A 13,099-nucleotide genomic window follows, 5' to 3' on the forward strand; every position below is an offset into this window, starting at 1 on the left:
GGGTTGATTAATTTTTAATTAATACACAACCATTCTGATTTCCATTATAATCATCCTAAAACACTTTTATATGATCCAAGAAATCACCATAAAAAATTTTGCTCGAAAACAAGATTGTTTCTTTGGAAAAACAAAAATTTGTCCTGTACCAGGGACACAATCCGGATAGCATGAACTTTCAGATAATTTTGAGTGGGATTAAATTATCCGAAAGACTTATCATGGTTCTGATCATGCTACAAACTCCCCAAAATATTTTTTGAAAAGTCCATGCCTTGGTTACATGTTTTTCAAACTTGTTTGGGGTGAAAATCAAAAATCCATTTCAATTTTCGCACCAAAATTCCAACAATTCCAGCAAATTACATGCAACTTAAAAAAATCATATCTCCCAATCCACCAATCGAATTTTGATGATTCTTGATGCGTTAGACTCGTATTCGAGTGTTACTTTCCAATCATGTAAAGCAATCATCTAGAAAAATCCAACAAGCAGATCAGATCTGTTGTTTTCTCAAAATAATTGAAATCCAAGTAGTGACTTGGTTTGGCAACCTAGAGGGGGGGTGAATAAGATGTTTATAAAATCTTTACCTTTTAAAAACTTTTCTTAAGATTTCACCAAAGACTTATCCCTTGTTTAATTAAGTTTGAAATAGTTGAACTTAAACAATATTACAAATATAAGTTCAAAACCCTTGTTGATTAGCAAACTTAATTAGGTAATTTTAATATAGCCTAGTTAGCAAGGTTAAGATATTTAGGTTGATTATCAATGCTAACTACTCACTCAATTCTAAGCACAAATAATCAAATAAGAGAGTGAGAGGGAGTGAGAGAAATACCAATCACACAAGTGACACAAAGATTTATAGTGGTTCGGCAAACGGCCTACTCCACTCTTCTCAAGGTCGCACTTGAGGATTTCCACTATTGAGACCTCCACGACGCCCGGCTCCGAGGCTTTTACACTCCAAGGGAATTAAATAAGGATGCCCTTCCACCTTTACAATGACTCTCCTTCTTCGCCGAGTTCTAAGCGGTTCACCCAAGGGAATTAAAAACAACGGATGCCCTTGCCACCGATCGAATAAAGAAGAAGATAAAAGCTTTGCCTCTATGTAAGCTACAATGCAAGTTGAAGCTCCAAGGATGCTCTCAAGAATAAACAAGTTTAAGCCTAAACCAATCTCAAAAGATTTTCTCAAATCAAGGCACAAAGAGTTTGGTTGGTGAGAGAATTTAACCCAAAAATAGTTCACAAATGATTTTCTATGGTTTCTTGAAGTTGGACAATGTTCCTCTTGTGTTTTGGACCCTTGAATGGGTATATATAAAGTCCCAACTCCATGTGACCGTTTGGGGGGTAAAACAGTCAAAACTGGGTCAAAAAATCAACTAGCCGTTGCACCCCAACGGCTATATTTTTTTGAAGAAAAACATTTCTTGGAGTTCCAAGAAAAATTCTCGGAGTTCCGAGAAAATTCTCGGAGTTCCGAGAATTCAAACAGAGCCTTTAAGTTTAGAATCTGGTGCATTTCTCGGAGCTCCGAGAATGTTCTCGGAGTTCCGAGACTGGTTTCCAGCAAACAGTGTCGAACTTGTAAAATTCATATCTCCCTCATTTCTCGTCGGATTTTGACGTTCCTATACTCTACGGATATGAGAAAAATGAGAGCTATCTGTTAAAAATATTTTTAAAAATATTTAAAAATGTTTTAAATAAGTTTTGATAGGATTTAGTTGCTGGTCCAGGTTGTTGCTTCGGAACTCTGTTTTGTTCATTCTTGTGTTGAATGCCATATGGGTCCCAACATGTTGGTACACCACCATGGCCATTCACTTATCCATTTAAGTCCTTAAAGGGTGTGTTAGTCTCTTTGAAAAATATATTTTTAGGGGTTTTAAGATGTGCCTTGATAAGAGAAAACACAAGAGAGATAGGTGATACAATCTACCCTTTTTACCATTCTCTTGAATGAACTCTTGAGGTAGCCATTGCTTGATCTTCTCTTTGAGTGCATGGCTTGCTTTGGGATCTTCAAGGTTGAGCTTCTTTGCTTGACACCTTCCAAGGATGATGCCACCATTTGGTTCAAGCTTTTTTGCAAGTTGTTGATCCACAAGCTTTGGCCTTCATTGTTCTTCCTTTATTTGTTCAATGCTTTGAGATGGTTGATGATGAGCTTCTCCTTGGTACCTCCAAGGTGTGATTGGTCCAAGTATGTTCCGAGCTCTTTTGCCATTGTGTTTGGTTCATCTTCAAGCATAGGCCAACAAGGTGTGTGCTAGTATGATTTGACTTGTGTAGGACTTGTCTAAAGCACAACACTCAAGGCAAATGATTAGTCCATAAACGACTAATCAATTTGCGTTTGTTAATCATCAAAACAAGGTGATTGAATAAACCCATGGGGAACCCTTGGGCTTACAATAATCCTATGTCTATTAAAATCACACAAATAGACTAGGAACCTCAGATAGCTGGGATAAATTTCTGGGCTCAGAGCGGGTACCACATGATCTATATTTGGTTTGTTAGCCTCTTAATCTATTCCCTAGTTTACTCTGATACCACTTGTTAGAAGGGGCATATAACCCCCGGGCAAAATCACTATGCGCAGCGGAATCTAATCGCATAATATAATAATAATCTTTCAAGTTTTACCCTTAGCTCAGGATTTCTAGGAACTAGATTATATTTTGCTGATAAAATAAATAGATAAAAAAATACCTTTGTAGAAATTACCACGAAGAAGATAGTCTACTTGATCTACTCCCCGAATCGCCACGAACGAACTTTTCGCCGCGGACGCCGCAAGTTGATCCGATGGGATCTTTGATCTTTATACAAAGGGATAGAACAACTCTTGTGCTATTTATGGATCTGATCTAAATCATATCTAATATATGGGATCATCTCAATTGTAGATGGAGCTTTAAGGGTGAAGAAATAGAAGTAGTGGAGAGAGAGAGAGAGATAGAGAGAACGTTTCTCACTTATGGGAGGTGTTCCAAAAGCATTACTTCTAAAAATAAACGTCCATCCCTTCTTATATATTTAGTGTTTTTGTTTGTTTTACCTTTTGAAAACCTATAATATCTCACTTAGATATTATCTAAAACTAGTTTTCTTCCTTTTCAAATAGAAATCCTATAGAGTGGGGATTCCATTTTAAAGAAAACTTGGACGTTATAGCTTGCCCAAGCTTTGGAAATTGTGGGTTGTTTTTTGTTGTTTGCCAAAAGATCTCCACTTTATTCTCTCTCTTTTTCTAGGAAACTTCTTTCTTTTTATTCTCTAAAAAAATTTATGGACCAAGATATTATTTTATTTAAATAATAAGATATTAATAACAATAATATCTTCCAAATCTTCCCCTTATTTATTGATGAAATTCCATTTTAGGGAACTTTGACTACCATAATTATGATTCTTATTCGCTTAAAACTTGGACTCTTCAATTGACTAAAACTTAGCATGGCCTCTCCCACTTAAAATTTCCATATTAAACTCTAAGACTAAATATAAGACTCTTTTCACCCTCGTAATGGCCTCCATCTACCTAGTTAGTTAAGGATGATACACATCAACTAGTATTTGCACTTTGTCACACCCCGAACCCGGGATACATAGTCTGATGCACGTGACAGACGCTGCATGCCTGTAGGGGGGGCGCCTCACGAGCATGCAAGGCTCTATTCAATCAACCATACATAACCTACAGAGATGCTAAATAAACTGTAGAAACATCCTTAACCTACAGAGAACAAAAGTTATAGCTTCCAAAGAACTTAAATGACAAATTAAAATTGAAAGGCATAGAAACATGCATACCTACTAATGAGTCAATGAGAAGCATCCTATTGCACACCGTTTTTTAGATTGTTAGTAATCAAAATGGAGCATTCTTTCTATTACAACCTTTTAGAAAACAGCACATCAATTCACAAGTGAACTCCATAAACCCTGGCATTCATGTGCAGCAAGATGGAAACAATACACTTAACATTGATGCATTTTTTAGCTCCACAAATCGAAGGGTTAAGATGATCCTATGAAGCTTATTTGTTTGTGGACACCCTATCTATGACGGGACTATCAAATGAATGCTTTAGATCACCACAAAAAAATGTGGGACCCCTGTGTTTTATGTCGGTAGATTAGAGAATGATCTCTAGTCGGTAGACTAGACACACTTTCCTCATTGTGATATTGTCACAATATTTTATGATAAAAAAATGAAAACATCGCTATATATTTAAAATCTTTGGATTATTTAGGGATTTTGTCGGAGATATTTGTGACATAGCATAGAATGGCATCAGTTTTTATGATTTTCAACATTGAAGTTATTTTTGTCTATTCGACTGAAGGAGATGAAGCCGAATTCAGTTCCACTTTAACACTGATCTCTTTATCACCTGAATGTTGTTTGTACCAAAGACTACTTCCACTTCGGTTGGAAAGATGATAATGGGTCTTCCAACAACACAAAAGATGGTGGCTAAAAAGGAGGATGGATGCAAAGAGAAATTGATTATGGGGAAGGTTTCAACATCTCAAGCTTTAGACCTGGTTTTACAAAAGCTGGTGTAAAAAGAGAGGAAGATATCAAGGCTAGCAATGGATGGAAACAGAAGAACATGAAATCTGAGTAGGTGGAAAGTCATTTTATGATAAATGGTAAAAGTCAATTTGTGGGACCTGTGGGGGAGGGCATGTATGTGACATCAAGACCGTTGATCTTGTCGAAAATCAACAGTTTAGCATTTCTAGGCAAAAATCAATGGCTTAGTTTTTCTTCACAAAACCCTAAACGATGTTTGATGGATTAAGGGCCTAGATCATCAGATCAAGGTGTTTTTACCGGCCATTGGCTGGACATATGGTTGCCGTTCCAATAACTCTCTTCTGAGAAGGAGAATAAAAGTGACCTTTTAGCATTTTTTCTGTTGAGAAATACAGGACATTTATTTGTTTTCGATGTATGGCAAGAGCTAAAACATTCAAAACTGTTTGTTTGTTCATACCACTGCAACTTGCATCTGATGTAATTCTCTTGACAATCTCTTATAAAAGCTCTAAGAGCCTGTTTGGACATACCAAAAAATTATTTCCATATAAACTTATATGCAAACGGTTTTGAAGTTAAATACGATTATTTGAAAAAATAATGAGTATGTTAGTTTCAGGAGATTTGTTAGGGACCATTGAAGAAAGGCATTTCGCAGCCGACTGTTGAATGTGAAAGCATCCACTCATGCAACGGCTAGCCGCAAAATGCCTTTCTACGATGGTCCCTAGCAAATCCCTAGTTTCAAAAACGACTTAGTCAACATAGAAAAATTAAGAAGGAAATGCAGTAACAAGAAAATGTAACATTAGTATCAGTAACCCAAAATATGGGTAACCCTAATAAAGAACCAAAGATTTCATTGATAGAATGAACATGATAACAAGACAAATAAAGACAGGTCATCTGATCACATTTAGAGGAGACCTTCAATTCCTAAGAGATGGAGATGGTCCAAATCAAGAAAAAAAATTATAAACTTTTCTAAGCGCCTCCCATCCGTATTTAATATGGATGTTGAGTCAGATTGATTATTGGACTCAAAATTGTGTTTACTTTTGAGTCCAATAATCAGTTTTTGACTCAAAACCAATTCTCAAAATCCAGAAGAACTGGAATTTAAATGGTCTGATCATTAACAAAGTAGCTCCCATACCCATTCAACCCTAATTATAATTGAACTGTGTTGGTGGCCCATCTAGGAAGAATGGACTAATTACAAAAATAAGGAAATAAAAAACAAAGAGATTTGCCTTTTTCATTTTCAACATAGGGATTTGCTAGCGTCCATCGCAGAAGGCATTTCGCAGATGGCCTGTTGCATCTGACAACAACCACATTATAAATGAAGACAAAACCTACAGAAAAGTGAGCTGGTGTGGCTGCTGTAAGATGCAACAGGCCATCTGCGAAATGCCTTCTGCGATGGACGCTAGCAACATGTGCGTTGGTGACCCATCTAGGAAACTTAGCATGCTAAATATGAACAATTAATACATGTTAATGGAAAAACATACATATAAAAATATTAGCTTGGAAAAGCATGTGATACAAAAAAGCATGGATCAGTTGTACAAGTGGGATACATCCCTCTCATTTAAAGCTTTGGATTGTCTTCTTCAATCTCCCAGACCAATTTAAAACATTTTTTGGTATTTTTGATTAAATAGAAAAGTCAATGGATTTAATTTCAAAGTAAAAGAGCTATGTTCTTGGAGTTATTGAGGCCCCTAGAAATGGGGGGAGGAAGAGTAGGTAAGCGGGCTTCTTTCCATTTTTTGGTTTTTTCCGGAATTAGAGGAGCAGCCAAAGGGCACCTACTTTCATCTGAAAAGTGTTAGTCATTCTTTAGGTCGTGTTTAGATACCCACAAGATTTAGATATGGATTTCTCACATTTACAATTGAGATTTGGAACTGGATCAGAACCTTAGATTTCCAAATCGGCACAACAGTGCAAAAAAATCCGATTTTCAAATCTATTCTGCGAGACATTATTTGAAAATCAATATTTGTGGCAATTACCTTCACCCTCGCTGCTCCTCGACCTTGCTGCAACAGCAGCAAGACGTCCCTCCCTCCCTCTCTCTCTCTCTCTCTCTCTCTCTCTCTCTCTCTCTCTCTCATACAACATGAGCATGAGGATGATTGATGTATTTTGTATCCAAAACTCAAATCCAAATCCGATTACAAAAACATGAGGTATCCAAATGTGGCCTTAAGTATATTTAAATTTTATGTTGATGCCTAAATCCGGACTAGAGCTTGGAGGCGTGGATGATGCTGAGCTTGGAGGCATGGACAATGCTGAGCTCAGTGCATAGAAATGACTTGTGCCCAGAGAGAAATATGCCAGGAGACCCAGAGTTTGGACCCGAGGGGGACCCTCCGGCGCACAGGTCATATCATGGCTCAATAGTAGAGAATCATATCATAAGCAAGGGGGAGCAGAGAGCTTATGAGGGGTTCTGAAAAGTATGTACCTTAGAGTTTGGTCCCTTTATACAGACTTAGAGTCCTCGGTAATTTGGGAAACTTGCCGTTCCCGGTGTCTTTCCAATTGGTCGACTCCCCTAAGAAGATCCTATCGTTATCCTCACTGCCAGCAAGGTTACCATTTAGAGCCTGGTTTCTAACCAATTACCACTTTGATCGTTTGAAGTCTTCACGCATGTTTTGTGACACATGTCGGGCCTCTATTGGAGGGCTGATTTTACCCCAACATACTGCTCCCTAGTTCTTCGAGTCGCTTCCAGTGGATAAATGGAAACTGAGCTATACACGGCAACTCTTCAGTTGCCAGGATAAACTTAGAAACCGACTTCATAAGAAAGTCTGCCAACGGAAAACTGTCCAAGAATAGCAAGCTTCTTAAGCTGCCAAGGACTCCCAAATATATAAAAGGACCCTCGACACTCAAGGTATTCAAACTCTGAGAGCTTTATCGTACTTTGCTCCCTAGCTGCTCGGATTACTGCTATTGAGAGTGGTCTGACTTGAGTGTCGGAGGGTCCAAACTCCGGGACCTTTAATGGTCCTTGCATAGAGTGCAGGACATGCAATTAGTGTATCCCTGTCATCCCTTCGCGCTCCCATCATCAAAAGGATTCTACATCTTATTTTAACATGCACATGCACCTTCAACTTTCTCAAACCCCATAAGCTCAATATATGCCCAAAAGCTAATCCTTATTTTAAAAAATCATCTCAATTCAAACCAGGATGAGTCATGGTAATTCTCGATCCTTACCTATGAAATATCACACTATTATCTGATTATCAATTACTAAGTGCACATTAGGCTGCGCTTTTCAACACTTCTCATTCTTCAAACTTCGGAGTAAGTGAAATGGTAGAATAGAATCTCACTTGGAGCAACCCTACTTCACCTAGAGAATTCTTTGCAAATTCAAGCCAAATGCCACTCAATAGTTGAAAATTGGAGAAATGGGAGTAAGGGATAGATCTACCCAACACCATTCGTTGTGTTTTCATTTTCTGCAAGGGCCAAGAAAGTCCAACCACAACGAGAAGTTAAGAATGATGGGTGTGTGGAAGAGTTAAATATGAATAAAAACTAGTTTTAATATAGCCAACCTACCCATATTCATTTCTTAGATTCACACCTAATAAGTGTATAAATTCTCAAATAAGACCAAACACAAATTCTAGTGCCAACTCTCAACTCAAATTCGGTTGTGTAAATCACTCTTACTAATTCTTTCCACAACTACATGAAGGGCCTTATTTTAAAGGGACACTGTTATAAATTGAAGGTCTTGCTAGATGAAATTTGAACTCTAAGTTACTTTTTTTTGGTGTGTAATCACAATAAAAACAAGAAATTCTGAAAAGTTTTTCTTATTCATTCTTTTCCCCAAAAAAAGTCCTACAATAAAAACATGGCCTAAGAGAAATCAAATGCTCTCAAAACAAGGAAAATCTTAAAAAGATGCTCTCGCAGGGCTCACTTGTGCCACGTCTAGTGATCAAATTGTTGGTTATACCGGGGAGCACAAGTACGACCAAATTTCCTTGAAAACAACTTCTCCATATGATTTTAGGTCCATGGTTTTCTAATGGTGTGTTTTGATGTTTGGATTTTATTTGGATTTTTTCGCAAAAGTGAATTGTCCACTATTTGGTAAACTCATTTTCATTTATTCCAAAGGTTCCATTTCTTTAACAAAAAATGGGCGAAAAACAAATTTCACACCCGTTTTAAAATGGGAAAGGATATCAGCACAACCATATTTTCACAAACCGTCTTGTCTTTTAGTTTTCAGAGAGCTGTCAAAAGGTTATTACATTTCCCAAAAAACTCTCACAAGCCAATCTAAGACAGCTAGGTTTGTGCAAATATCAAAACATGGTTGTTCTAATAACATTTCCCTTTTAAAATTTATATAAATTGGTTTTACATCGTCTTAGTAAAAAAGAGAAAATGACAAAAAAGCCCTTTTTCGACGAATATTAAAAAAACAGTGGTGCTTTGAAAATGACCAAAGAAGAGTACTTTACACTGTTCATATATTTGGGAGGTCAAAAATGGCCCTCCAACCCATTCCCACTGACAAAGATCTTGTCAGTTAATAAAAGGTAGGATTTTATCCCTTTTGCCTTTCTCTCATCTCATTTTCACCTATCTTCTTCAACCATTTGCCCTTTTGCCTTTTACCTCCTCCCTTTTGCCATGTTTTCCCTTCTATTAGAGGTGTTTGAAGATTCATGTGTAGGTACTCCCTATATATATCTGTATCTCTCTCCATGTTTCGTTTTATGTTGTGTAGTGGTCAAGCTAAATCCAGTGGGTTGAGGTAAACCCGTATTCAACCACTATTTAGTGGCAGTGAACCACTATGTAGAGTGTTTTATCAAGAACTATTCATAGTAGTTTTTGTGAACCACTATCTAGAGTTCAATCTAGAGTTCATGTGTTATAGTGAAGCACTATCTAGAGTTCAATCTATTGATATTAGCTATAGTGAACCACTATGTAGATTTCAATCTAGACTTCAAAATGGGCTGAGCTAATACCGTTTTGAACCACTATTTAGTGATAGTGAACCACTACCTAGTAGTTGATGTGTTTGCATAGTGCTTCGTAAGCGTAAATAGTGGTTAAATTTATGTTTACACAATGTTTCGTAAGTGTAAATAGTGGTTCATGGGTGTAAGTAGCGGTTAAAACAATTTAAATAGTGGTTCAGGGTTGTTCAAAGTGGTTCGTTAGATTGGATTTCATCTAGTTTACATTGGTTCATTGGATTGGGTTCCATCTACTTCAATAGTGGTTTATGATTGTTGGAATAGTGGTTCATGTGTTTACATAGGGTTTCCTAAGTGTAAATAGTGGTTCATGAGTGTAAGTAGTGTTAAAAGAAAAATAAATAGTGGTTCAGGGTTGTTCAAAGTGGTTCATTGGATTGGATTCCATCTAATATATATTGGTTCATTGGATTGGGTTCCATCTACTTTAATAGTTTATGATTGTTGGAATAGTGGTTCATAGTGTTGGAATAGTTCATCTGTTTACACAGTGTTTCTTAAGTGTAAATAGTGGTTCAGAGGGTATAAATAGTGGTTCCAACTCTGCCAATAGTGGTTCATGGGTGTAAGTAGTGGTTAAAACAATATAAATAGTGGTTCCAACTCTGGCCGCTTGCGTTAGCACGGGTTTTCTTGGGAAAAAAATGTGAAAGGGAGTCAACTCTGGAATTGACTTTCAGACTACCTTTTTTGGTTGAAGTCTACTCTTGAGTCGACTTTGAAGCTACTGTTAAGTTATTGGGGACTTTGGAGTCGACTCCCAAGCTCCTGTCGCATTTCATATACTTGATACCTAAACAGAAGCTCTTTGAGTCGACTCTGTATTCGACTCAGGGGAAAAATTCATTTACAAATTCAGTTGCATATAAAAAATGGATTAAGTTACAAAGTCAGTTACATTTCATATTTTGTTGCATTTCATATACCTGAAAAGAAAACAATGAACTTCGAATTTCCATGTACATTCAGTTACATTGAAAAATTATAGAAATTAAAGTAGTGATTCATCTGTTCCTTCCATCTACATTCAATTACAGAAAACAATCAACGACATTTTCTTTCCACCTACAATATTGGCAAAGTCCTATATATTGACGCGCCCATACACACCCTCTAAAAATTCATCGAGTAGAGTTCTTCTCATAACAGTAATATCAGCCTGCCCGAAATTAAAACTTTCATCTCTGCTCAGGCAATCCATTTCTTTAATAACAAATAGCCCACAGTCAAAGCTGCAAGAAAGGAAGACTACACGAAGTTAGAACAGAACAGATTTCAAAGTTATAGGGACCAGCTCAAATTAGTTTACATCACCCTTTTTTTAATGGGCCGATGAGCAGGTTCATGCGCATCCCTAAGCTTTACGGACTGAATGCAGTCGTGAAAACGGGAAGGACAACATCTAGATGAAACATAAAATGCTTGCACAAAAATGCATTATCGTAAAAGCGTAACCACTTACAAAAAATTGCTAATGAATTACTAAATGTACGGGTTGAAGTCATAGTTACTCACCATAGTGTCACCCTAGCCTTACCCGTCCTTCTCTGCAAAAACAAAACCATTGCAATATGTGAACAGATGTTATAGAGGAGGAAATGCATAATAAAGACAGTAAAATATAGACACTTTTAACCACTAAAAAGACATACTGAACCCATTTCAAACAATAATTACAGAGTTCAGCCACTATTTGGACATTTTCAACCTCTAAAAAGACACTTTCAACCACTAAATAGATACTTTCAACCACTCATTACATATTTCAATCACTAATTTGTAACTTACACCTGGTTTCACATTTTAAACCACTATTTCGACACTATAGACACTTTGAACCACTAAAAAGACACTTTCAACAACTAAATAGATACTTTCAACCACTAAATAGACACTTTCAACCACTAAATTCTAACTGTAAACCACTATTACACTTGGTTTCACATTTTCAACCAATATTTCGACACTATAGACACTTTGAATCACTAAAAAGACACTTTCAACCACTAAATAAAGGTTCTAGCCACATTTTAAACAATAATTAGAGTTCAACCACTATTTGGACACTTACAACCATAGTTAGAAAAACTCCATTTAAACTCCATTTTTTTGAGAAAACGTGTTTTATTGGTGTGCCGTTTAAAACTTTCACAACGAATAAAACTCTGTTTTTTTAGGCAAACGTTTTAAACACGTTCCAATTTTACCCCTACCATATTTTGTAAATGACAAAATTCTAAACTCATTTTTCTTGTGTTTCCGTTTTTTTACTACGTTTTTTTGAACCAGTACCATATTGAACTTGAATTTTTGTCGTCCCGTTTTTTGGTGAATCATGTTTTGCTAACTATGCTTTCAACTACTAAATAGACACTTTCAACTGCTAAATAGAATATTTCAACCACTTATTTGTAGCTGTAAACCACTATTATACCTGGTTTCACATTTTCAACCACTATTTGGACATTATAAACACTTTGAACGACTAAATAGACACTTTCAACTACTTAATAGAAGATTTCAACCACTAATTTCTAACTGGAAACCACTATTACACCTGGTTTCACATTTTCAACCACTATTTGGACACTGTAGACACTTTGAACTACTAAAAAGACACTTTCAACCACTAAATAGACACTTTAAACCACTACATAGAAGATTTCAACCGCTAAATAAAAACTTTCAACCACTAATTACAGATTTCAACCACAAATTTCTAACTGGAAACCACTATTACACATGGTTTCACATTTTCAACCATTATTTGGACACTATAGACACTTTGAACCACTAAATAGATACTTTGAACAACTAAATAAACACTTCCAACCATTAATTACAGATTTCAACCACTAATTTAACTGTAAACCACCATTACACCTGATTTCATATTTTTCAGCCACTATTTGGACACTATATACACTTTCAACAACTAAATGGACACTTTCAACCACTAAATAGACAAAATAGATACTTTCAACCACTTTCAACAATTAATTTGTAACTGTAAACTACTGAAATTCCAAGGGTGGTCCCGAGTACGCAACTATGAGGAGTGAATATTAATTAGGTTTCTAGCAAGTTTTAATCCTTTTAAAAACTCAAACCCAATTTGGAAATTAAGAGATCAACAATAAAATTTAAGCACACAAGTTAAATCTAAAGGTGCAATGCAAAATAAAGAGCAAGAGTTTAAGAAAGAGTGCACTCGAGATTTAAAGTGGTTCGGTCCTCAAAACGTGATGCCTACTCCACTCCACCATCCAAACCCGTTGATGGCTTCGCTATGTGATCTTCTTAACTTCGGCGAAGATCGGTGCCGATTACAAATTCCGATTACCTTTAACCTTGGTGGCAATCTTCACCACGGAGAGTGGGCTACGCTTCTCCGAACACTCGCCCAATACAAGTTCTTTGAGTAAGAAAGAAAGAACAAAAAATCCCTCACAGGGGTTTACAAAATGTAGAAGA

Source organism: Tasmannia lanceolata, unplaced genomic scaffold (assembly GCF_043159265.1).
Source record: "Tasmannia lanceolata isolate RefF3 unplaced genomic scaffold, GAP_Taslan_0.1 ptg000018l, whole genome shotgun sequence".
Classification (NCBI taxonomy): domain Eukaryota; kingdom Viridiplantae; phylum Streptophyta; class Magnoliopsida; order Canellales; family Winteraceae; genus Tasmannia; species Tasmannia lanceolata.